Here is a 23,933-nt window from a genome sequence, read left to right as displayed (position 1 = left end):
AGAGCACTGACTGCTCTTCCAGAGGTCCTGAGTTCAAATCCCAGCAACTACATGGTGGCTCACAACCATCTGTGATGGGAGCTGATGCCCTATTATGGTGTGTCTGAAGATAGCTACAGTGTACTCATATGCATAAAATAAATCTTAAGCTCCTGAAGTTCAGTTATACATGTACATCCCGGCCTTGAGCACAAACACGTATACACACATACCTGCCGACAGAACACACAATGCCCCATCTAGGTCTATGCTATGTCTACTTGAACTTTTAGTTCGTTCTTTCTTTAAGTTTGTCCCAACACGCACTATGTTGTTGTCTTGGTCAAACACAATGAGAATGCAGCCCAGAAAAGACGACCTGGTGTCAGTAAGTCTGATTATTTATGCCAGAACCCTCCCCCAACCCTATGTAGGATGACACACGTCTTTCCCTACAGCTCATGGGGCACAGGAAGCAGCTGCTGAACGTCAGCTCCCGTTGCCACTGCCGTTCTTCCCCTGCGCGCCGTGTCCAGGCCCACTGAGAAAACGTGATAACCCCCGTGACTAACCAGACTCACATTTTCCATATTGTGAAGAGTTCCTTAATGTTCAGAGGGAACCCAAGAGGACTCGCTCGCATAGGAAGCTCTCTGTGCTGGTTTAAGTCGTCTGTTCACAAACTGTCTGGGAGACGCAGCGCACCTCAGGAATTCATTTGCCAGCTAAGCTGGGCACATGCTGGATCCTTACATCTTTGGGAATCTGTGAGCTATCCAAACACAACAGGGCACTGCCCTTCTTGTAGGCCTCTGGTTAAAAAACAACAGGTCTGCCAAGAGCGTAGGGTGGCCTCAGGACCCAGAAGGATTGGAGCTCGGGTTAGCTTCTCTATGAAGAGTGCTGTGTGAGGTGGTTTCCTGATTCCATGGCTTCACTCCTGTGACCCAAGTGGCCGGGGCCTCCTTGTGTCTTATTAGAGGTCACCTGACCAAATATTCTAAGGCGTGAACTGAACCGGAATAGCCGAAAGACAAGTACAGGATGATGCCTTATTGGTAACAGTTTTCTAGAGGAACGGAACTGATAGGATGTATGCATACATTGTAAAGGGGCGTTCAGTAGATTGGCTTACATGGCATGCTCTGGGCAGGGCAACAGAGGCGCTCTGCATGCTCGAGTGACTGAGAATCTGGTAGCTGTGCAGTCCAAGGTGCTGGAGGCCTCAGCAGAGCTAACCTAGAGCTGACGGTGCGGAGTCTGGGAAAGCCCCCAGAGAGTCGCTGGTGTTGAGTCTGGATTGAAAGCTAGGAGAGGCAGGAGTGCTATGTTGGTGGGTGGAGGATCTGGTAGCAGCAGACACGCTCAGATAACAAAGGATCTCACAGGCGTGTGCCACAGCCTCCCCCCAAGATCCTTCCCCATCCATCCAAAGTGCTTCCTACATTCAGGGAGAGTATTTATTTCTAATCACTGTCCCACAAGTCAGTCATCTGGAAACAACCACAGACGTACACCAGTGTGCTTCACCGGTCCTAGGCATCTTTTAACACAGTCAAGTTGACGGCGGGGACAAAACAAGACAGTCAGTGTCATGGCCAATGTTCATAGTCAACTTGACAGGATCCAGAATCATGAAGGAGACACATCTCTGGGCACGTCCACGGGGGAATGTCTAGAGCAGTGGATCTCAACCTTCCTATGCTGAGTCCCTTCAACATATTTTTTGTTGTTACTTCAAAACTGTAATTTTGCTACTGATAATATAAATATCTTTTTTTCCTGTTGGTCTAGGGGTCGAAACCCACAGGTTGAGAACCATTATAATAGAGTAAGTTAATTGAGGTGGACTGGCCTACTCTAATTATGGATGACATCGTTCTATAGGGAGAAGAACCTAAACCTTTACCTCTCTCTCTCTCTCTCTCTCTCTCTCTCTCTCTCTCTGCTTCTTCACTGTTACACAGTGTAATGGGCTGCCTCATGTTCCCATCACCCGGATGGCTAGAGTGAACCTCACTAACCCCCCCCCTCCTGAGATTGCTTTCGTTGGGTATTTTTGTGGCAGCAATGAGAAAAAGAACTAACGGTGTCTCCCATGAAAGCAAAGTTTTATTAAAGAGACACTGGTCCCTATGACAGCAGAGACCAGGAGCTATGGGACAGGAGTGTCCACAGGACAGGAGAGCAAATCCTCTACCTGACTTACACAGAGAGCTCTGGGCACCCTGACTCCTTCCAGCCTCTGCCCCTGACTGTCAGTTAAAAGCTTGGGGGGGTGGTCTTTGTGTTACTGAAAGAAAACCCTTAAATTGGATGGCTCTATAGAAAAGCTGGTCTCTCCTCCCAGGGACCCAGACTTGAAAAGAGAGGAGGAGACTGAACCCTGGGCAGAGGAAAGAACCTTATGTGACCTGCTAATCAATCCCCCAGCAGTTACAGAAACCGCCTCCTTCTCCAGCTGTCTCTAGGCCATAGGTATTGAGGGTTCTTTCCCTGCCATCCTGGAGGGACAGCTCCAGGGAGCTGCTGTGTGAGGGAGACAAAGTGCTTTGTGCCTGCATGCCCCCAGCGTCTGGTCTGTGATGGCCATAAATCAGACAACACCCTTCGAGAGTCTTAGTCTCGGAGCAGGGTGTGGCCAGGGCTTCTGTTATCAATGAGAACAGTTCTCACCCAAGACTGCTCTGCTGTCCCACTGTTCTCTCCTAAACTGTGGCTCCTGAGAGACCTTAGCTCCTTTGCCCTTCACCAGCTTTAAGCAATCTTCGAACTGCTCTTGTGCCTGCTTTAATCCACCATGCAGAAGAGACCTTTGCACTTGTGTCTTTGAACAAGAAACGGGAGCTTCTACCCTGGCTGAGCAGCTGCACGTGGGAAGGGCTCACAGCGGCTCTTTCTTCCTGCCAAAATGATTTTCTCACCTTTGTATTTTCCCGTCGGGGTGAAAAGATGGTTTTTTTCAGAGGAACGAACACCCCCCCCTAAAGTTCATTTGAACACAATGGTCTCTAAAATAGAAAACAGGCACCCACAGAAATAATTTTATGGATAGATGCCATTCTGAGACAAAGAAAGCGACCCAGTTTCTCCCAAGTGTATTTGACTAAGAGCAGGACACTGTTAAGGGCATGGTACTGTTAATGGCAGGCCTATGCTATGAATACCCCTATAAATATCTCCTTTCCACCTCCATCTACTAAGACATCAGAAACCAGAGATTCGACTTTGCAACCGACAGTTGTTAGACCTGGTACCTCAGCCACCATAAGCAGAGGTCAGTCTGCCAAAGCAGCCAGCCTGACTGCCAACAGGGCAGTCCAGTGGCTTTGAACATTTGCAGGGATCCCTCCAGGAAGCTACATTTGAGCATAGCTGCTTGCTGCAGCCGCCTGGCTTCAGCTCCAGATGGCACCGTTGCAGCTGCAACCATTTAGTAAAGCAGCTGTACAGGACTTTGCGGCCACCACAGCCTCAGTGAACTCCGGCCACCATTTTTGCCAGGACATGAGGGGAGAGTGTGCCCAACAGAAGCCATGTGATTGGTACAAGCACAATCCCATAAAGGACCACCATGGTTGGTGCAAATACCCTTGCCACATTCCTTCCTGGCTATCTAAGCAGGCTGGTTGGCTCAATTTTCAGGAAGACACTCACCTGTCAGGAACACACACACACATACACACACACACACACACACACACACACACACACACACGCACACACACACACACACACACAGAATCCTGTTCCGGGTGTGGTGGCATCAGCAGGGATGGAGAGAAAGCTCATCATTCTAAGAAGCTTTGAAAGTCTCCCCAAGTGACGTCATCTCAATTTGATAAAACAGAGAAAAATCTCAAGGCTGGCGGAGTTGACGGGAATGGCAGCTGTGGCCAGATCTGCAGTCCGAAGTCTGTTGCACCATGAATTCCTGTCAGATACAGGATACCTCTATCCCCACTCACTCTTGTCTACAGCAGATTCTGTGGTCACCTCTGTGGGTTCACCCAGTCAACAGCAGGCAGTTCTACCTTCGTCACCTGGAGTTCTCTGGTTCAGTCCAGTCCTGCTTCTGACCACCTGGAGATGGTGTAGAACCACAGTCTGTGCCCTCACCTCAGACCAGGGCACCTTACGCACCCGTTGAAACCTCCTGGTTTCACCCGAGCTTATGGTTGGTGGCTGTAAGTGGGGGTTTCCACACCCTCGAGTTGGGTTTGATTAAGTTGACAGAGGAGAACTCAGAGAAGACCTTGCTCACCTCCTCTCCTTTCTGAAAAAACAAAACAAAAGACAAGAGTTCTGTGAGGAACATCATTGAAAAGATGCTGAGGACAAGGCAAAACAGAAGAATCAGAATTCCAAGAGAGTCTCCCCTTCTGGTAACTGCCACTGTCCAGCCCCCAGAAAGTGCCAGAAACCTGGTTTTAGATGTTTGTTTGTTTATTTTTTTTTTTATTTTTTTCGGAGCTGGGGACCGAACCCAGGGCCTTGCGCTTGCTAGGCAAGCGCTCTACCACTGAGTTAAATCCCCAACCCCTTGTTTGTTTATTTTATATGAGTACACTGTCGCTGTCTTCAGACACATCAGAAGAGGGCATCAGATCCCATTACAGATGGTTGTGAGCCACTATGTGGTTGCTGGGAATTGAACTCAGGACCTTGGGAAGAGCAGTCAGTGCTCTTAACCACTGAGCCATCTTTCCATCCCTGTTTACAGATGTTAATAGACGTTCCATTGTGCAGTCAGGATGGGCAACACCACTGGATTGGTGATTAATGGGGCAGGCTAGAATCCAACTTACAGATCCTTGGTTGGTTCCCTTGGCAACCAGCTAGGCCAAAGCATTGATAGTGGTAATGTGTGTGTGTGTGTGTGTGTGTGTGTATGCGTGTGTATGTGTGTATGTATGTGTGTATATGCGTGCATATGTGTGTATGTGTATGTGTGTATGTATGTGTGTGTATATGCGTGCATATGTGTGTATGTGTATGTGTGTATGTGTGTATGTGTGTGCGTGTGTGTGTGTGTGTATGTTTTAATGTTTTATGTGTTTGTGTGTATGTTTGGTTTTGTTGTGTGTGAATTTGTGTGTATGTGTGAGTGTATGTGAGTGTGAGTGTGTGTGTGTTTGGTTTTGTGTGTGAGTGTGTGTGTGTGTGTGTGTGTGTGTGTGTGTGTGTGTGTACTTCATCAGAACAAAAGACATGCCTTCCACATAAGTAGCTCTGGATTTAGGGGCCTCGGAAGCATTTCATGGGGGTTTTGGGTTAGGTGTGGGCCTACAAGCTAACATGTCAGTCATACTCGGGCAGGTGGTTCTCAAGTGTCTTTTGCCCACTCACTGGCCCTGAGCCCTCCAATAGGTGAGAGAGTAATCATGCAGCTGTGTCGACCCTCCTCAGCCCCACCCTCCTTCACTGTGAGCAGTGAGCTCTGCCCAGCTCTGGAGTGCTGAGCCCTCACTGTGTAAACAGCAGAGCCAGCGGTTTGGACTGAAGCACCCAGCAGGCTTTAAGCCCGGAGGTGAGGGCCTTGCTCTGGTTACTCTGTGGGATGTGTCCTAATCAAGCTGCTCCAGCTCTGAGATCCAACATCCTCACCTATGCTCCGGGACAGCTGAGGATGCCGCAACCCCTGCCCCTGCTGCTGACGAGGTAAGAAGAAAACAGAGCACAGTGTGGAACAGACCAAGCCATGGAACGGGGAGAAAATGTCCCCCATGGGGCCTGGACACCTCATCCCCCTGCCTGTGCTAGGTCAGGACATTAGAGCAGTGACTGTCCCATGCTGGGAGGAAGCTAGGAAACAAACAGAGACCCCAGATCTCCCAAGCCATCTTTTCTTGGGAGTGTCTGTTGGCCTGACGGCTGTCAGCATGAGCAAGCTGACAACTAAGCAGGCCTGTGTGGCTGCTGGTGGAGGGGGATGGAGGCCATGGTCTCCACTCAGTGCAGTTAGAGCTGAGTGACCCCAGGGGAGCACTCAGCTCTGAGGACAAAAGCAGCAGGCTCTCTCTGCCCAGGGTTCTAGCGCTCTAAGCTACAGGAGTCCAAACAAAACCACAGAGTGTTTCTAACAAGAGGAGAGTGGACTGGCTTGGCCCTGCCCTACCCTCAGATGATAGGAATGCCTTACATCAGGGTCACCCGGGCTGTGTTCTCCGGCCAGCTGTGTGAGTCACCAGTCCCTGAGGTCATTTTGGCTCCAACTCAAAGTAAACAGGGTATTGAGCAGCATATCAGGTGAGAAGTGAAGGTCCGAGGGGAGGGGAGGGGGAGGTAGAGGGCAGGGAGAGGGGAAGGAGAGGGGAGGGGAAAATAGAAGGGAGGGGAGGGGCAGGGGACAGGGAGGAGGAATATAGGGGAGGAGAGGGAAGGGGAGGGGGAGGAAAGGGGGAGGGATACGTTAGAAAGGAAAGAGAAGGAGCAAAGCCAAGAGGCTGAGAGAGCCCAGTCACAGGGTGGGCATCTCCTGGCCAGTCCTGGTCAGCAGGGATGGACTGAGGCCCTCACTGTACGATGGGGGCAGTGTGCTCAGTAGATTGCAGAAGGAATGTGACCGCGTGACCAGCAGACTCCCCAAGTCTTTCTTCTCCTTCGCTCCTGTACCAATTATTTCTCTATCCACCCCACCTCCCAGGGCGAATCCACAGGGAACCTATCGCTGCCCCACAACCCACCTCCCGGCATTAAAGTCTTTACTCTAAATCATGGGCCTCTGGAAGCGCCTGGGTTCTCCCGAGGCTCAGGAGTTCAGGATGGTCCTGTATCTATAATCCTACCCCTAACTGATTAACAGGCTGAAGTGTGGGTTGTGTTGGGCAGGTCCAAGTCACCCAGTGGATGAGGCCCAGAGGCAGGAGCAGTGCCCCAGAGTCAGCTCCCCGTTAGCCTCCCAGCCTTCTGATTTCCCACCTCTGAAACACTGTTCCCACCCCACCCCCGCCACTGTGCACGAGGGACACCTTGCAAGGGGGCCAGGCTGCTGTACTCTCCATCAGGGCGCACAGGCCTCTTGACCTGAAGAGGCCTAGCATGTTGGCAGGGGCATTCTTCCCTTCCAGCATGGGAACCCCTTGAAGGTTCACAGGACCCACACGTCACAGAAGGGCACAGCAAATTCCCAGGAGCCCCACAGGACCACCAAACAAAAGGCCAACATTGTCTTGGAAGTAACCCCTAGACCTGAAACAAGCATCTGTTGGCTTCTGTTTGACAGGAGGGCTTATGGGAATCCCTGCGTTTAATACGCATCACAGCGAGCGCTGCTGAAGACCTTTGCAACATGAACTTCCACTTACTGCCCAGGGCTCACCCAATGTTAGGAGGCCTCAGCCTCCAGAATCTATTCATTCAGGAAAGCAAAACACAGCTCCAAGGAATTCCGAGAGCCATTTCTCCAGCTCAAGTTGTGGCACAGTTGTAGTCTCTCCCTTCCTTCTGCTGATGCTGTTTGCGGCATGGGGGTCTAGAAGTGGGGGCTCCCAGCAGGTGGGAGCCCCTCACTGCTGCTGGGTGGTCCTGACACCCTCCCCAGTCCAAAACAAACGGAAGCAAAAACTGACCTGTGACTACCCAATAAAACACCACGTGTGCTCATTAGCCGCACCACCACGTGGGACTTTGTGCTCCTGTTAACACCAGGGGCCTCTGAGAAACTGCAACACGCCTGCCAAGACTTCATCAAGCGGACGGAAACCTGAGGATGAGTGTGCACCTTGATACAGGCTGCTCTCACTGCCTGGCAGGACCTCGTGCTCTGGGTCATGAAAATGCACAAGTTACCCAGTTTATCAAGACCTTTGAGCTGACCGGAGCTGAGAGGAGGAACAGGGAAAAAAGACTGCCCCTGGGGAGTCTGTCTCCCTTTTCTGGAGGAGACAGGCACACTGAGGCAAAAGCTGTGCGGGGTGAAGGAGGAACAGAAACGTGGCTTTCTTTCTCCGAGTGCCCCACACACTCACATCAAGAGCTATGGGCAGGTAGGCACTACGGGGGGACTTGTGGGCATTGAGTGGACTCCGGACCCCACAAACCCAGGTGCTTGGGTGTGGGACACTAGATTGGAAAGCTGTAACCTCCATACCAGGAGCAGGCCTCCCGGGAGGAGGCTGGAACCTCACCGAACGGAGCAGGAAGGAAGGTGGGCATCAAGGTCTTGCCACGTGGGACACTCACCTGATCGAGTGCCTGTGATTTGGCAAATGGTAGTGGTGACATTGTCCCAGGTTGTCACTGGCATGTGGAATTTGGGTTGGTTCTAAAGGACAGTTGGGATCTAAGCAGCGGCCTATAGGGACAGCCTTGGAGGCTCTTCCCATAGGAGGGTTTACAGGACCATGGAGCCTAGAAGTGGAAATGCATATGGTGGCAAGACTCGGAACTTTATTTAGGGAAGAATTTGCAGAATTTTATTGTCCTTGAGTTGCATTCTGGTAAGTTGGCCTAAAACATTAGATTCGGACATGGTGTGCTCTAACGAAGGCAGGGGACAGGCATCATTGTGTAGAGTTCAATGAAACTTGGACAACAGAACGTTGAGAATAAACATTACCCAAATTGTTGTTGACCACTTGTCAGCTCCCTTTCAGTTGATACAGCAGGCTAAAAATAAGATGACACGGCGATCAGAATTGCTGGCTGAGGGGAGGGTACGTACATCCACCCGGAATCTTCTAGAACCTTCGGAGAAGCCTGGCTCCAACGGCTGCACCTACTGCTCTCCCGAGCTGGCTTCCCCTGGCTGCCCTTCTCTGAAGCATGGCTACCTCTTCACTCTCACCAAAACTCCCCAAATGCATCCCAGGATCAGCACACTCTGAGCATGTGCACAGCTCCAGGGCCTGACCTCAGGTGACCACTAGACCCCCTCAACATTATGAGCAGTCTTGTGTGGCATTCACAAAGGCTTCTTCGAAGAGTCATGGGGGCCACCACAGTCTCTCACCTGCCTCAGTTGCTGTGTTGGCCAAGAAGCAATATACTTAGAAAAAAAATGTCTTGGAGGCTCCATGAGCATATGTACTGCTAGAAAACTCAATAATATAACAGACTGCCCAGCAGCAGAGTCTTGTCCTTTCAAAGCTATTAGGACCCTGTAAGTAAAGTTGTCACAGGCTGGAAAAGTGCCAAGAGTTGCTGGTTTGGAGACCGCCATTAAAGACCGCCATTGTTAAAGTTCAGCACTGAGACCAGGCCGGCAGCTTCTGTGATGGCTGTGCTGGGTGTGGGCTGGGGAGAGGCCATCTCAGGGAACACTTCCCTGGAAGCAATCCTAGCATACCTTTTGGGAATCTCTTGGCCCATATGCAGGGCTTTCAGGATCTTGTTCCAGAAACTACAAACCAGGCTCTACCAAAACGACACCAAGTTTATCCTTCCAGCCTCAGCGTTGCAACTACTATGTCGTGTGCAAAGGACCTGCACCTCCTTCCTTCTGAAGTTGAGGAGGAGGACAAGTAGGACGGGTTGGTCTTTCTTCACTTGATGCAGAAGAATAAATCTCTCCTTGGGCAGCCTGATAGGATTATTGAGACCCACTAGTCAGAAGACAGACAGACAGACATAACGGTCCAGAGCAGTCTCTGCCTTCCTTGGGGCTGTATCCCCTGCACTACCTTGCCATATGCACACACATACATGCAGACACGCCCACTCGTATGAGTACATATGCATTGGTATACACTCGTGTAAGCACAGGGAAGCAAGCCATGAGCAGCATGCTCTATTTTGAATCCTCTCGTGGTCCGAACACACTCACGCGCACACACAACGTTCACATACACCACGGAAGCACAGACCCTCACGTAGATAAGGATTCTGCTAGTGTTAAACCCAACCGAGGAAGTGACGGAGACAGAGGTATGAGCAGAAGATGTAATCTGCCACTCTGTGCTGAGCTGGCTGTCATGGCTGATTCCCACTGACCGGGGTTAATAAACGTCTAAGGCCTTCACGGGGATACCTCTGGGCATGTGAGCTTCCTGAGCAAGGAGGGAAGACCTTTCTTCAATGTGGGCAGCAGTAGCCTACGGTTAGAGTCTTGAGTGTTAGAGAATCTTGAACTGCCCAGCTCCATGACTGGTGTTCCTGAGAGCCCCAGGCTAACAGCTGGGAAACTGCCTCTGAAGAGCTGAATGCAGGACAAACTTGCAGAAACATCCTCGAATCCTGAGCTAGGGCAAAAAGGGGTCCCAGAAGCTGGACCGTCTGAAATCGTAAAGCCACCCTAAGCCGGTAAGCAGCACGGCCAGTGTTTGCAGTACAATCCTGCACATTCTCCGGAGAAATGGGCACGGAGCAGTACTTAACCGTTTACTCTGCTGTGACAAAACACAAGACAAAAGCAAGTAGGGGGGGCTGGGGATTTAGCTCAGTGGTAGAGCGCTTACCTAGGAAGCGCAAGGCCCTGGGTTAGGTCCCCAGCTCCGGGAGGGGAAAAAAAAAAAAAAAAAAAAAAGAACCAAAAGCAAGTAGGGGACAGGAAGGTTTGTTTTGGCTCACACTTGCGCGATGGCGTCATCACCACGGTAGGAGCAGCATGGTGGGAGCTGATGAGCCTGGTCACCTGGCATCTCCAGTCAGGAAGCAGAGCGAAACGAATGCTGCTCACCAGCTCTGCTCCTTGTTTTTCTTCAGTTTAGGAACCCAGTGCATGAGAGGAAGCTGCCGTCACTCAGAGCAGCTCATCACCACTCAGCCAAACCTCTCTGGAAATTCGGTCACAGACACATGCGGAAGTGTGTTTCCCAAGTGATTCCGAATCCCACCAAATTGACAAGATCAACTGTTACACATAGTCACGTGACCTGTCCCTTGCCTGACTGAAAACCGACTGTTGTCAGTCATGCTATGCAACAGAGTAAAAATTGCCTTTCTTTATAATTTTGATATCGTGGGGCTGGAGAGATGTCTCAGTGGCCATGAGCACCTACCGCTCTTGCGGAAGACCTGTGTTCAGTTCCCAGAATCCACATGGTGGCTCACAACCATTCGAGACTCCAGCTCTAGGAAAGCCTAGTCCCTTTTCTAGTTTCCACAAGTACCAGGCCTACCCACAAGATACATACATACATGCAGGCACTCACACCTACACATAAAACAAAGACAAATTTTTTTAAAGATAATTTTGATATTGGGCTTATTAGAAACTTGAGTTTTATTAAAAAATACATTGCATCTTCAAAGGTTGCACTAAAATGGTATTTATCTGGATCTCTGAGGTTTTGGTCCTCATTAGATTTTTGCACAGGAGTGAATGTCTCTCTTGTTTCTTAAAGCTTTAACCCTGGGCAACTCTAGTGAATGCTCTTTGTTCTTGTCTCGTTAGGTGTTTGGTGGGTCTGGCAGTCCCGTCTTTGTCCTTCCTCAAGTATACCCTGTTCAGATAGATAGATAGATAGATAGATAGATAGATAGATAGATAGATAGATAGATGGATGGACGGACGGACGGACAGACAGACACAGACAGACAGAGATTAAAAACAAAAAAAAAAAGCAAACACTGTAGTATACAAAGAAAAAAACCAGCCTTGGGCATCCAGAATAGTGTCTGGTAGTGAGCTCTCTTAGTACAGTGTATCACAGAGAAAGGAGCCTCCCTTGAGGAAATGCCTCCATGAGACCCAGCTGTAAGGCATTTTCTCAATTAGTGATCAAGGGGAGAGGGCCCAGCCCATTGTGGGTGGTGCTGTCCCTGGGCTGGTGGTCCTGGGTTCTGTAAGAAAGCAGCTGAGTAAGCCAGAGGAAGCAAGCCAGTAAGTAACATCCCTCCATAACCTCTGCCTCAGCTCCTGCCTCCTGACCTGCTTGAGTTCCAGTCCTGACTTCCTTTGGTGATGAACAGCTATGTGGAAGTGTAAGCTGAATAAACCCTTTCCTCCCCAACTTGCTTCTTGGTCATGGTGTTTTGTGCAGGAATAGAAACCCTGACTAAGACCCAGTGCAAAAACAGTTTGAATTACTGAGTCTCAGGACAGTGTAGTGCGAGGAGTGTTGTAGGAATCTGTCCGTGTGTGTGTGTGTGTGTGTGTGTGTGTGTGTGTGTGTGTGTGTGTGTTGGGGGTGGGGAGGCAGCTGTGATCCTGCTCTTGCAGATGCACACAGGGGAGCTGGGAGGGAGATACAAACAAGATTCGACCCTAATGGAGAAGCTTTCTTCACAGAGGAGCTTGCAGGGCTGTGATGATGCTTTCTTCTTTCTCTGCTTTGGGGCAGGCTCCAGCTCTTTTCAGCTCATGTGTGACTAGTGGTATTGCAGCAAGGGAGGAGGGCCCAGCCCTCCAGGTACTCCTGAGCGCTCACCGGAGTTGCTGTGTGTCTGCCTGCTGTAGCACTAGAAACACAAGTGGATCATAATAATGTGGTTGAAAGAAAGGAAGAGGGGAGGGCGGAAGGTGGAAGAAAGGAAGGAAAGGGCAGAGGGAGTGAGGCAGCAAGGGGAGTGGGGAATGGAGGGAAAGGGAAGGAGCAAACCCGGCAAGGTAATCAAAACCCAGAAAAAGTCTGAGAAACTTTTATGGTGTGAGGAACCTGAGGAGGATTCTGACTCTGGCCTGAGGACTGCTGAATTACATGTTTGTGATGGACAGCCAACTCAGCAAGGAGCTGAGCATGAACAGTAGACACAGTAAAGGTGTGAGGATAGACCCTGGACACAGCGGGGACATCAGGATGGACACTGGGCACTGTGAGGGCATCAGGATGGGCCCTAGGCACAGTGAGGACATCTGGATGGACTCTGGGCATGGTGAGGAGATCAGGATGGACCCTGGGCATAGTGAGGACATCAGGATGGACCCTGGGCACAGTGAGGACATCAGGATGGACCCTGGGCATGGTGAGGAGATCAGGATGGACCCTGGACACAGTGAGGACATCAGGGTGGACACTGGGCACAGTGAGGGCATCAGGATGGACCCTGGGCATAGAGAAGACATCAGGTTGGACCCTGGGCACAGTGAGGACATCAGGATGGACCCTGGGCATAGAGAAGACATCAGGTTGGACCCTGGGCACAGTGAGGAGATCAGGATGGACCCTGGACACAGTGAGGACATCAGGATGGACCCTAGGCACAGTGAGGACATCAGGATGGACCCTGGGCACGGTGAGGACATCAGGATGGACCCTGGACACAGTGAGGACATCAGGATGGACCCTGGGCACGGTGAGGACATCAGGATGGACCCTGGGCACAGTGAGGACATCAGGATGGACCCTGGACACAGTGAGGGCATCAGGATGGACCCTGGACACAGTGAGGACATCAGGATGGACCCTGGACACAGTGAGGACATCAGGATGGACCCTAGGCACAGTGAGGACATCAGGATGGATCCTGGACACAGTGAGGACATCTGAATGGACCCTGGACACAGTGAGGACATCAGGATGGACCCTGGACACAGTGATCTGAGGATAGACGTGGACACAGTGCCAACCTGAAGATGGACACTGGATGTGGTAAGGACCTAAGAAGGGACACTAGACATGGTGAGGTCATGAAGACAGACAGTGGATACACCCACGGGGTGAACTCAGGAAGGACGAGAGGTAAGAATCCAGAGGCCTGTGCAGTTCAGGCTTCATGGTTAACAGTGTGGCCGTGTGGTCGCTGGTGTTTTCTGTTTGAGAGGTCAGAATCATCGCAAGTGGAACAGGGTGCCTTTAACTTTCTGTGAATCTGAAACTTTGAAATAGTTTTATGTCTCTAGAAAAGATCTTAAACCCAGGAATAGCAGTTTTACTGTTACAGTAAGGTCAGAGTTGCGAGATGAGATGCGTCTGACATTAAAGGGCAGGGTGTCAGGCTACAGCTCTCCCAGACCTCTGAGAGAGGCACTGTGTGGCCAGTGTTATGGCTTCTGAGCTATAAGACTGAGAGCAGAAGGCAGGGGCTCCACGCCTCTCACCCAATAAAACCGCGTTGTTAACCACAATCTGGGTGTTCTGAACTGAATCTCATAAAACCCAGAGACTAAAGCCCAAGATGAGGACTTGAGACAGGGTTCTCTACAGAGGACAGCTGTCCCAGGGCTGGCCTGGCTTCCCAAGAAGCAGTGGAGCCCTTCTGCTAGTCATGGGTCTTGGATGGCTGTGATTGGAACAGTAGATTGGACAAAGTTTATCCTCCGTTTCCTTTGCCTAATCCCAGAGTAGGAGAATGGTGACTAGCGAATCTCAAACAGAACAAAAGTTGAGCTTCTCTGGAGTGGCTCGTAGCCCAGAGCCCAGGAACTTACTCGGAAGCAGGGCTCTGCCTGGCCTCAGCCCCACAGTGTTTATTTAGGTTTCTGTTTGCAAAACCCAGCAGGGCAGGGCCAATGTGCTCTGAGCTGACAAAAGCATGGTCATACTTTAAGCACACACGACTCAGTGGACAGATGGTGCTTGGAGCTGCAGGCCTCCCTCCTCCCTACCAGGAGGCAGCCATGTCCCCCACTGCCTTTCCTAGGTCTCCCAGGGTGGGGTCACACAGTTCCTCGTAGTTGGTTTTCTTGTAAGGTCCAATGAAGTCTGTGCATTCTGGATCTAGATCTAACTGGAAGGTTTCCTGTGTGTCCAACTCCGTGTGAGCTCTACGTTAAGAGGCAAAGTCAGGACAGACAGAAGGACCTGCTCCGGTGGGAGGCAATTTCGCCTCAGCCAGAGGGAGGCGCATAGCTAGCTGCCTATCCTCTGGTAACCGGCAGGGCACCGCAACCAGCTTAGAGGTTCTGAGGCCAAGCTAATGGAGATCCATAGCTCAGCCCAGTGGGCCAGCCATGGGCTTGGGTCTCAGTTCCATTAATACCCTGTTTCCTGTCTTCCTCAAAAAGATTTATTTATTTATTTATTTATTTATTTATTTATTTATTTATGTAAGTACACTGTAGCTGTCTTCAGACACACCAGAAGAGGGCGTCAGATCCCATTACAGATAACCATGTGGTTGCTGGGATTTGAACTCAGGGCCTCTGGAAGAGCAGTCAGTGCTCTAACCACTGAGCCATCTCTCCAGCCCCCTGCCTCTTTTCTTATCCTACCTTCTTAGGCTATAACATGTATTCTGTGTCTTACAGGGCTTCTTGGGCAGTAACCCTTCTCCTTAAAGCCTCCTGATTCTTCCTCTGGTGACTGGTCTGCAATGCCTGGACACCTCCTTTGATGAACTGCCATCCCCTAAAATCAATAGCCCCCGCTTCTTCAAGCAAAGTCTGGGTCACCACTTGATTATAGCTGCTGAGGAAAGTTCAAGGAAGTCATTTCTGTAATTCATCCCTCTGTATTATTCGTTGGCATCTGCTGTAAAGCAAGCTTTTTAAAAAAAAATCTACAGCCCAGCTCCCATGAAATAAATACATTTGCTATTGGATAGACAATAGTAACTATACCTTGATGACTTTCACGTGACTGCGCTGTAACGAATAGAAAAGTCGGTGTCCTGTCCCCCATTACTCTGAGTTTATGGCGATGGAGATGTGAGGTCAAAAGGCAGATTCCCTGTTCAACACGACAGAGCTAACAACAGCCTGTGGGGACCTGAGAATGCTCTGAACCCCGGTGCCCTCTGATCCCCTGTGTTTCCCCCCGAAGCTTCCAGACGCTGGGTGCTGGGTTCGCAAGCTTAAATCCTTGTGGTCCTCCGGATGCAGACGCCCGTGTTGGTATCAGCAGGCAAAGGCTGCCAGTCTCAGTCTGGTTTGCTCCATTTTCCATTCTCCCACTCACCCAGTCTACCCACGGGGAAAACAGGAACCAGATAGAGCCCAATCACACTTTCCTCCCCAGCGCTGCTCTGCCTGGCTCTGTTATCATGTTTCTGTGTACAGAGCTGCAGTATCTCAAGTCCAGTCCAGAGAACTACGACTCCCAGGCACAGCCGTACGCATGCTCTCTTCCTTGCCCAGGTGTCCCACTGTGTTACATCTGTGCTCGCACAGATTTCTCAGTCTGTGGGGCTGCTCCTCCCTTCCTCGGGTCTCTGATTTCTTCTGAGCAGTTTCGTCTTTCTGCACAGTGTACTGGTTCCTATGACGACAGGTGATACTCTGTCTGCCTTGTGTCGGCCATGAATATATTCCTGACAACTGACCTAAGATGCTGTGTGTGGGGTTCCATGAGGAGGAGTGGGCCTGACCCCTGCAGGGCTTTTTGGTTGTAATAAAATCAGACCGACAAGTCACAAACAGACAAATAGGGAATGGGAACATAGCTCAGTTGAGAGAGTGCTTGCCTAGCACGCATGGAATTCTGGGTCCGATTCTCAGTCCCACATAAAGCAGCTGGGAGGTAGAACCAGGAGGAACACAAGTGCAAGGTCATCCTCAGCTAGGTAGGAGTCCAAGACCAGCCTGGGCTGCTCAAGACTGTTAAAAACAAACAAAGAGACAGACAGACAGAAGGGCTGCAGACAGCTCTGTTGGTAAACTGCCTGCCACAATCCCTTGCACCCATGTAAGAAGTCTGGTGTGTTAGTACATGCTTATCACCCCAGTATGAGGAAGGCAGACAGGCAGGTCCTGGGACTCACCAGTCAGCAAACTTGGCTAAGTTAGTGAGCGCCAGCCAATGAGAAGCTGTCCCTAAAAACAAGTGGATGTTTCCAGAGGAATAACACAGGAAGTTGACTGTGGCCTTCCTACTCACACATACACACCCACACACACGCACTCTTTGGAGCTGGGGTGGGGTTTTGAAACAGGGGCTCTCTGTGGACCTGGCTGCCTGGCTGTTATGGAACTCACTCTGTAGACAAGGCTGGCCTCGAACTCAGAGATCCTCCTGACTCTGCCTCCTGAGTGTGGGGGGGTGTGGGGGGTGTTAAAGACACATGCCACCACCCAGCTCTACATACACATTCTTAAACATCCTCTCACAAACAGGCACACATACACACATAAAAAGGAGGGGGAGGAGATGGAAAGGGAGGGAAGGAAGGAAGGAAGGAAGAAAGGAAGGAAGAAAGGAAGGAAGGGAGGGAGGGAGGGAGGGAGGGAGGGAGGGAGGAAGGAATAAATTTGATGAGTCTATGGGTTAAGTAAAATTTTGCTGATTACACATAGATTTGTTATTTAGAACATTGGTATTAACTACTAGCTGGCAACTTAACCTCTGTGCACTGTGCGTCCAGTACCTACTATCCTCTTTACCTGTGTCACCTCACGTTGTCTTCCCAACTCCTTTAAATGGGCGCGCTGACATCTTCCTTTTGCAGATGAGATTTACAGAGTTACCCCGTGAGTGAGTGACAGAGCCGACGTTCCAGGCAGCATCCCACTCACGACACATGGCTAACCGCTTTCTCCTAACACAATTTCCATCTCGTGGGATGTGTGACGGCTCATGGTACAAGGGCCTCGGGCCTAATGCTGTCCCATGAACTCCGAGAGGCAATCCTCAGCTTTCAGTACTGAGGACCCAAGGAGAGGGGGTTCCTGTTCAAAAGCTGGAGATTGAATCTTTTTTAAAAAGATTTATTTATTTATTTTATATAAGTACACTGTAGCTGCCTTCAGACACACCAGAAGAGGGCATCAGATCTTATTATGGATGGTTGTGAGCCACCATGTGGTTGCTGGGATTTGAACTCAGGACCTCTGGAAGAGCAGCCAGTGCTTTTTTTTTTTTTTTTTTTGGTTCTTTTTTCGGAGCTGGGGACCGAACCCAGGGCCTTGCGCTTCCTAAGCAAGCGCTCTACCACTGAGCTAAATCCCCAACCCCTGCAGCCAGTGCTCTTAACTGCTGAACCATCTCTCCAGCCCCTGGAGATCGAATCCTTTTTATGTGTGTATGTGTGCCTGTTTGTGAGAGGATGTTTAAGACTGTCCATGTTTAAGAAAGTCACTGAAGGAAGCAAGACAACTGAAGAGCCCAAGAGTCTAAAGAGGAGCCATGGGGAGCAGGCAGCCATCAGCCCTGGTCAGTCACCGCTCTGGACTACATGCAGCTGGGCTTCAGGCCCTGCCTGATGCTGGAGACAGAGGCTCAGGCGAGCTCTGAGGTTTTGTAGGCTTTCGAGCTGATGACCATGGCAGCCTGTTTGTGGGGAAGTCTAGAAGCCCTGCTTGGCTTCTCTTGTGGGAGGGGTGAGGCCACCACGCCCTTTGGTGCCTGACTAAGGCAGTGAGGTCACTGAGTCTTGCCTCTCACCATCCCGTGCCCTCTAACAGAGAGAGCGAGCTTCCGATGGGAATATTTTGGTCTGTGCTCACGAGCTTTTCCAAGTTGCTGGCTTCGGTTCCACGCTTGGTGTTTACAAGGCAAGAAAAACCCCAACGAGAATCTGAACAAACTGGCCAGTCTGGGAGCTCGCCAGCGTGTCGTTTGCTGGGTCTGAGTTATCAGGCCATCTGCCACCTTCTCTCCGCTTTCTCTGTCTTTTTGGTCTACAGCTGTGTGTGACCCCAGAACTTTCACAATTGTTGCCAGTGATTCTCCTCGTGTGAATGCATACCTGGAAACCTTTTCTTTGGAGTAGAGAAGAGATAAGAATAACTTCCTTGGGAATCTCCCTGAAGCAGCTTTAGGTCAAAGGCAAATACCACAGAGCCATTGCAGTGTCCACATCTGTGTCGGTAGAATGCAGTCTACACAATGAGATTTTTTTCTTTGGTGCTTAGCTCTGGTTTGTTTGATCGTGATGCCTACACTGGCCTCAAACCACAGCGATGCTTTTGACTCAGCTTCTCAAGTCCCAGGATCACAGGTATGGGTCACCAGATTTGGCCAAGATAATTGTCCAATAGAGATCTTCATTCAACCCGCCGGTCTCCCTATTTCTAGCAAAGTGATCGAATCGAACAGGGTTCCCCCTAACCCCTGACTTTTCTATTCTCAGGACTGCATTCGTTGGCTAACTGTGATTTCATTTCTGGTAATTTCCAGAGCAGAGATGTTCTTCCCTGAGACACGGAACAGCCATTCTGCCTGCTCAGCTGCTTCTGTGGGTCAGTTTCTCTGACACAGGGTCTGGCCGCACTGGGGGGGAGACACGAGCACCTTTCTGCCTATCAGCCCCTCTGTGGAAGAAGGCAATTCTTCTCGCCAAGCTCGGCTTTAAGCTCAAGCCCTTGTTCACTGCCTTCATCCAAACGTCCACTTAACACGGGGATGACTGGCAAATGTATGGGCGCAGCTCCTGCTCATCTGGAGCCTCTCCTCCTTCCAAACCCGCTCTCCTCTGGTCAAACAGGGCTGACACCCCTCCCCCTTTATTTTTAATGGCCAATCCGTAGGAGAACCCAAAGTAAGAGAGTGATGCCCAGAAGTCAGTGGAGTTTTCTGCACCACCTGACCAAGTTCTGTCACCTGACAAAGCGGGCTAACATTTTCTTGCCAAGCCCGTGAGGTCATTTGTCAGCCTCTGTTGCCATAAGGGATTCATTAGGGAGTCTGAGGAGAACATCTGAAGAGTCGGGCTTCTCTGACTCTTTTTTTTTTTTTTTTTTTTTTCCGGAGCTGGGGACCGAACCCAGGGCCTTGCGCTTCCTAGGTAAGCGCTCTACCACTGAGCTAAATCCCCAGCCCCCTTCTCTGACTCTTGAACCGGTTCTGCTCCCTTCCTGCTGAGTCTTCGTGCTTCCCCCGGGGACTCTGATCTCTGATCTTCACGTCTGTGGATCCTGCTGTCTACAGCCCACCCCAGACTCAGACTCAGGGCAACGTAGGTGAGGGCTTCTTTGCCAAGGGCCAGCTTGGTCTGCCCACCCTTCTCTGGAGGTCCCTGGGGCACTTTTTACCTGTCCTTCCTTCCTTCCTTCCTTCCTTCCTTCCTTCCTTCCTTCCTTCCTTCCTTCCTTCCTCGTCAGGACCCCTGTGCTGTAATTTTGGCTCCTAGCATCTATTACAGCACAGAGTAAGACAGAATAGGTTTTTGTTCGATGAATAGAACCAGTCAAACCAGTTAACACGGATTTTTCTCTTCCAACTACCGACTGGGTCAGGCCTCCCTCCAGATGATCACCATAAATAATACTTTCAGATCAAAAGCACCTAATTAGCGGGAAATTATACATGCAGCAACGCGGTCCTGGATGGCTGCATTCCAGACCCGGGGGTCTCATGTCCCTTACCTCTGCTACTGCAGCCTTGCATCTGCGTGCTGCTCTCCATTCGGGACACGGGTATCCCTGAGTAACAGGCCCTACCAAAACACACTCAATCGAGAAGACACCGAACCCTACCACGGCAAGCCCTTCTAAACGCCATGAGTGATTCTCATACCCTGCGGTTGGTATTTTCAATTGGGATTGGACACATCGATAAGCTTACGTGTCATGACATTCCCCCGATTAAATGCCAGGGTGTTGGTTCACCCTTTCCCCAGCCTGGAGCACCTTGATGTAATTTACGTTGGGAGAGGGGCTCAACCCAAGGGCCCAGATGCTCTCTGCTTTAGTGAGACGGTTATAAAACATTCCTTAGTTTAACTTGTTTACTGCTCAGGCCTTCCATGAATAACCAGGATGGACTAGAGAAAGGAGAGAAGGGTGGTGCTTACCCCCTTTTCCAAGAGCAGTGTTGTACCCGGAGGCAAACACAAGCTAACCCCAGCATGACAGAACACACATTCCAACCTTACGCAGAAGATCAGTCCCTCATGTCCTGAGCTGGAGAGACGGTTCAGCTACTGAGAGTTCATGTTGCTTTTACAGAGGACCCGGTTTCTTCTCCCAGCTCTCACAGGGTAACAACCATATGCTTCCAGTTCTAGGGGATCCAGCACCCTTTACTGACCTTTGTGGGGACTGCACACTCATGGTACACACACGTACAGGCAAAAGTCATACACATAGAATACTCCTTTGTACAAACGGAAGCCTTACAATGCAGATGGTCCTGCCATGGAATGGAGGGGCCCCGCCCTGTCAAGAGGCTAGAGAACTTGCTGATTAGGAAGATACCTCCTGGCCTAGTAAGGACCTTCAGTACCTTCTGTCATTAGGAAGGGAACTCCTGAGAGCTTCACGCTGGAAAGGCGTTGTTAATAGCTTGACGCTTTTGTCCAAAGGTGCTTGGGAAGGCTTGGCCATGTAGAAGGCTGCAGGGCACCCATGGCTCTTGGATAAGACGGCCTCTGAGCCTGGCCCTTGAGGGCCACAAGTGTACACAGTTTGACAAGCCTGGGGCGAAAAAACAAAACAAAACAAAACAAAACAAAACAGGAAAGTAACAGAATGGGTGAGTTCACTGGCAGCAGAATGTTGGATTAAACAAGAAATAGGTTTAATTGCCACTTTATCTGTGGCAGCCCTGAAGTCACAGAGCAACACCAAGCAAATGTAAGCATCTGAACACCAGGTGGATTAGAATATCCGCCAACTGTATCATTGTTAATCCTAGACACTTGGATGAGAAATAAAAAATTCATAGGGAAAAAAAAAAACCATGGGACTTTTTTTGTCCTAAATAAATCAATCATCTACTGAGCTATAACAGCATGTGGGACTGTGGATGAATCTGTCTTACTAACACGGCTTCTTGTTGGTTCCCCCCCCCCCTTAAGGTAGAATCTCACGTAGCCCAGGCTTGCTCAAATTCACTATGGAGTCAAGAAATGACCTTGATATCCTCGTCTACTTGCCTCCACCTCAAGCATGCTGGCGTTCACAGGCATGGGTCACCATTTCTACTTTAACAACTACAATAAAAACCGGTGGAGGCAGACAAAGGAGGGTCAGGAGGACGAGGTCATCTGTTAGTACACGTGAGGCTAGCCTGGGCTACGTGAGAATTTATCTGTGTTTTTTTTTTTCTTAAATGAGCAATAATAAACAAGTAAAGAAGCCTAGCAGGAGATGAGCACACAGTTTTAAAAAGCGTTAACAGTGGAATGTACCAAAAACAGACAAACACAAAAAAAAAACATAAAGGAGGATTCACTGTCTTCCCATAAGTAGCAAGCTGTCGTTAAAATCCCTCCCAGAGGGGGCTGGAGAGATGGCTCAGTGGTTAAGAGCACCGACTGCTCTTCCTGAGGTCCTGAGTTCAAATCCCAGCAACCACATGGTGGCTCACAACCATCCATAATAAGATCTGATGCCCTCTTCTGGTGTGTCTGAAGGCAGCTACAGTGTACTCATATACAGTAAAATAAAATCTTTAAAAAAAAAAAAAATCCCTCCCAGGTAGCAAATTCCGGCAAGCCGACTGTGGATGCTTTAATTCTCTGAGCGGCCGTCACCCAAACCTCTTTAGTACGTTTTACTGAATAGCTATTAACACGTACTCCTCCGTACCTCCCAAACTCCTGTTTTCATGTGTCTATTTCTCAAGCTAAATAATTATTAGAGACCTTTCCAGTCTCCTCTTCCTTTGACGTGTTTTTAATCACACTAACATACGTGTAACAAAACGCACCACAGTAGCCATTTTTAAGGAGACAGATGAGCAGCCCATACCCCGTGTAACTGCCACTATGGTCCATCTCCGGTGTTTCTGGTTGGTTGGTTGGTCGTTTATTTATTTATTTATTTATTTATTTATTTATTTATTTATTTATTTTTATTAGATGGGGCCTCACGCTCTAGCTCAGGTTGGCCATATCCCAAAGCAATTCTGCCTCAGACTCCTGCACGATGGGCCAGAGGGTCCGAGTCACCACACAGGATCCTTTAGAACTTCCGTGTCTTCCCAGACTGAAGTTCTAGCTCCTTTAAATATCGAGCAGCTGCCAGCAGCAGTGGTCGCACTTGTGTCTAAGACTGAGACCGTGTGAACGTCCCACGTAAGGGGAGTCATATGGAACTTATCTTCTGGTGACTGGCTGGTTTCCCACGGACTGGGACACTTGCCAGAATTTCCTTTCTTTGCAAGGCAGAGTCCAGTGTGTGAGCATTGCCACATTGCTTATCTGACCACTGTCACTAGACCTTTGGAAAGCTCTTTGTAAACACCGCTAAGATGACTGGGCAGTGTCTCCCTGGGTCCCCGCTTTGATTTCTTTAGCATGGATCCCCACCAGTGGAACTGCTGGCTCCTAGTGCTTCTGCTTCCGATGCCTTGAGGCTCTGCTGGGCTGGCTTTCTACCAGCTCCACAGCTCTACTCATCTGCAGAGAACCAGATCTCCTCTCTCCCTGTCCTCCCCATGTTCCCCCAGTCTCCTTAGGGACATTGCAGTACAGGGAATCTGTCCTTACCTAGCATCACTTCAGAAGGAGGCTTTGGCCTTCTGAGACAGCCCAAGGCCTCTGGCCATAACGGAACCAGCATTCCATAGGGTTGTTCTGGTTGTCAAAAGGAAAGGAGACCCCACAGGTGCTGTGGGGAGCAGTGACTCAGTCTGCCAACCTACTAAGAGCCACCAGTACCTGATGCAGTTCCTGACCCCTAGAACTTGACTCACCCCCTGTGAACCCTTCTGATGAACTGTCCCACAGGCTTAGACCTCAGAGAGATACGCACAGTCTTACACATGACTCTAGAACCTGGGTTGGATGGCCAATCTGGTCACCTTCCTGTAGCAATCAAGCCAAGGCCTGATGGCTCCATGCTTCTTACTCTGTATGCTCAAGGGGGGAGATTGTAGGGCGTCTGCAGTCCCTACACCTGCCATGCACCTTCTACCTCACCCTGGAGTCTTCAAGAACTACCTGGAGCCACCCAGCTTACTTCTTCCTGTCCTTCAAGGTTGAGAGGGTCAAGACTGTCCAGGATAGACCAGTGCTGTTGGAGGCGACCTTCCTGCCTTATATGAAGGGGACATGCCTTAAGCAGACCTTAACCTGACATCTGTCCTCCAAGGAGTGAGTAGCCACTGGCTCACCTCCAGCTTGATTTTCTGAGGCTTTGAGTGAGAATTACCATGGAAATGAGTACAGTCCCCTCCCTGAACCCCACCTACACCACTTTGGTGGCACAGCAGGGTGCATCGTGGTGTCCTCTTTCTGTGGAGCTAACACTCCAAATATGCTCTCCCACAACCTCTCTTCCTTCATCCTCGGTGTTGTTGATCACTGCCAGC

At 50.1% G+C, this 23,933-nt stretch overlaps 1 long non-coding RNA gene across 3 annotated transcripts; it reads left to right on the top strand.

Moving 5' to 3' along the window:
• Positions 1–5,402: 5,402 nt before the first annotated feature.
• Positions 5,403–15,360, top strand: LOC102546589 (uncharacterized). 3 transcript variants are annotated; one of them, XR_010060514.1, is made up of 3 exons: positions 5,450–5,640; positions 7,205–13,451; positions 15,050–15,360. It is a non-coding gene; the product is annotated as an uncharacterized LOC102546589 (long non-coding RNA). The 3 variants fall into 3 exon arrangements; XR_010060513.1 differs by having other exon boundaries at positions 7,205–13,541; XR_005496936.2 differs by lacking the exon at positions 7,205–13,451 and having other exon boundaries at positions 5,403–5,640.
• The last annotated feature ends 8,573 nt before the right edge of the window (positions 15,361–23,933 follow it).

Source organism: Rattus norvegicus, chromosome 19 (assembly GCF_036323735.1).
Source record: "Rattus norvegicus strain BN/NHsdMcwi chromosome 19, GRCr8, whole genome shotgun sequence".
NCBI classification, from domain to species: domain Eukaryota; kingdom Metazoa; phylum Chordata; class Mammalia; order Rodentia; family Muridae; genus Rattus; species Rattus norvegicus.
Note: the sequence above shows the minus strand (reverse complement) of the source record. Positions and strands in the feature narration are given on the sequence as shown.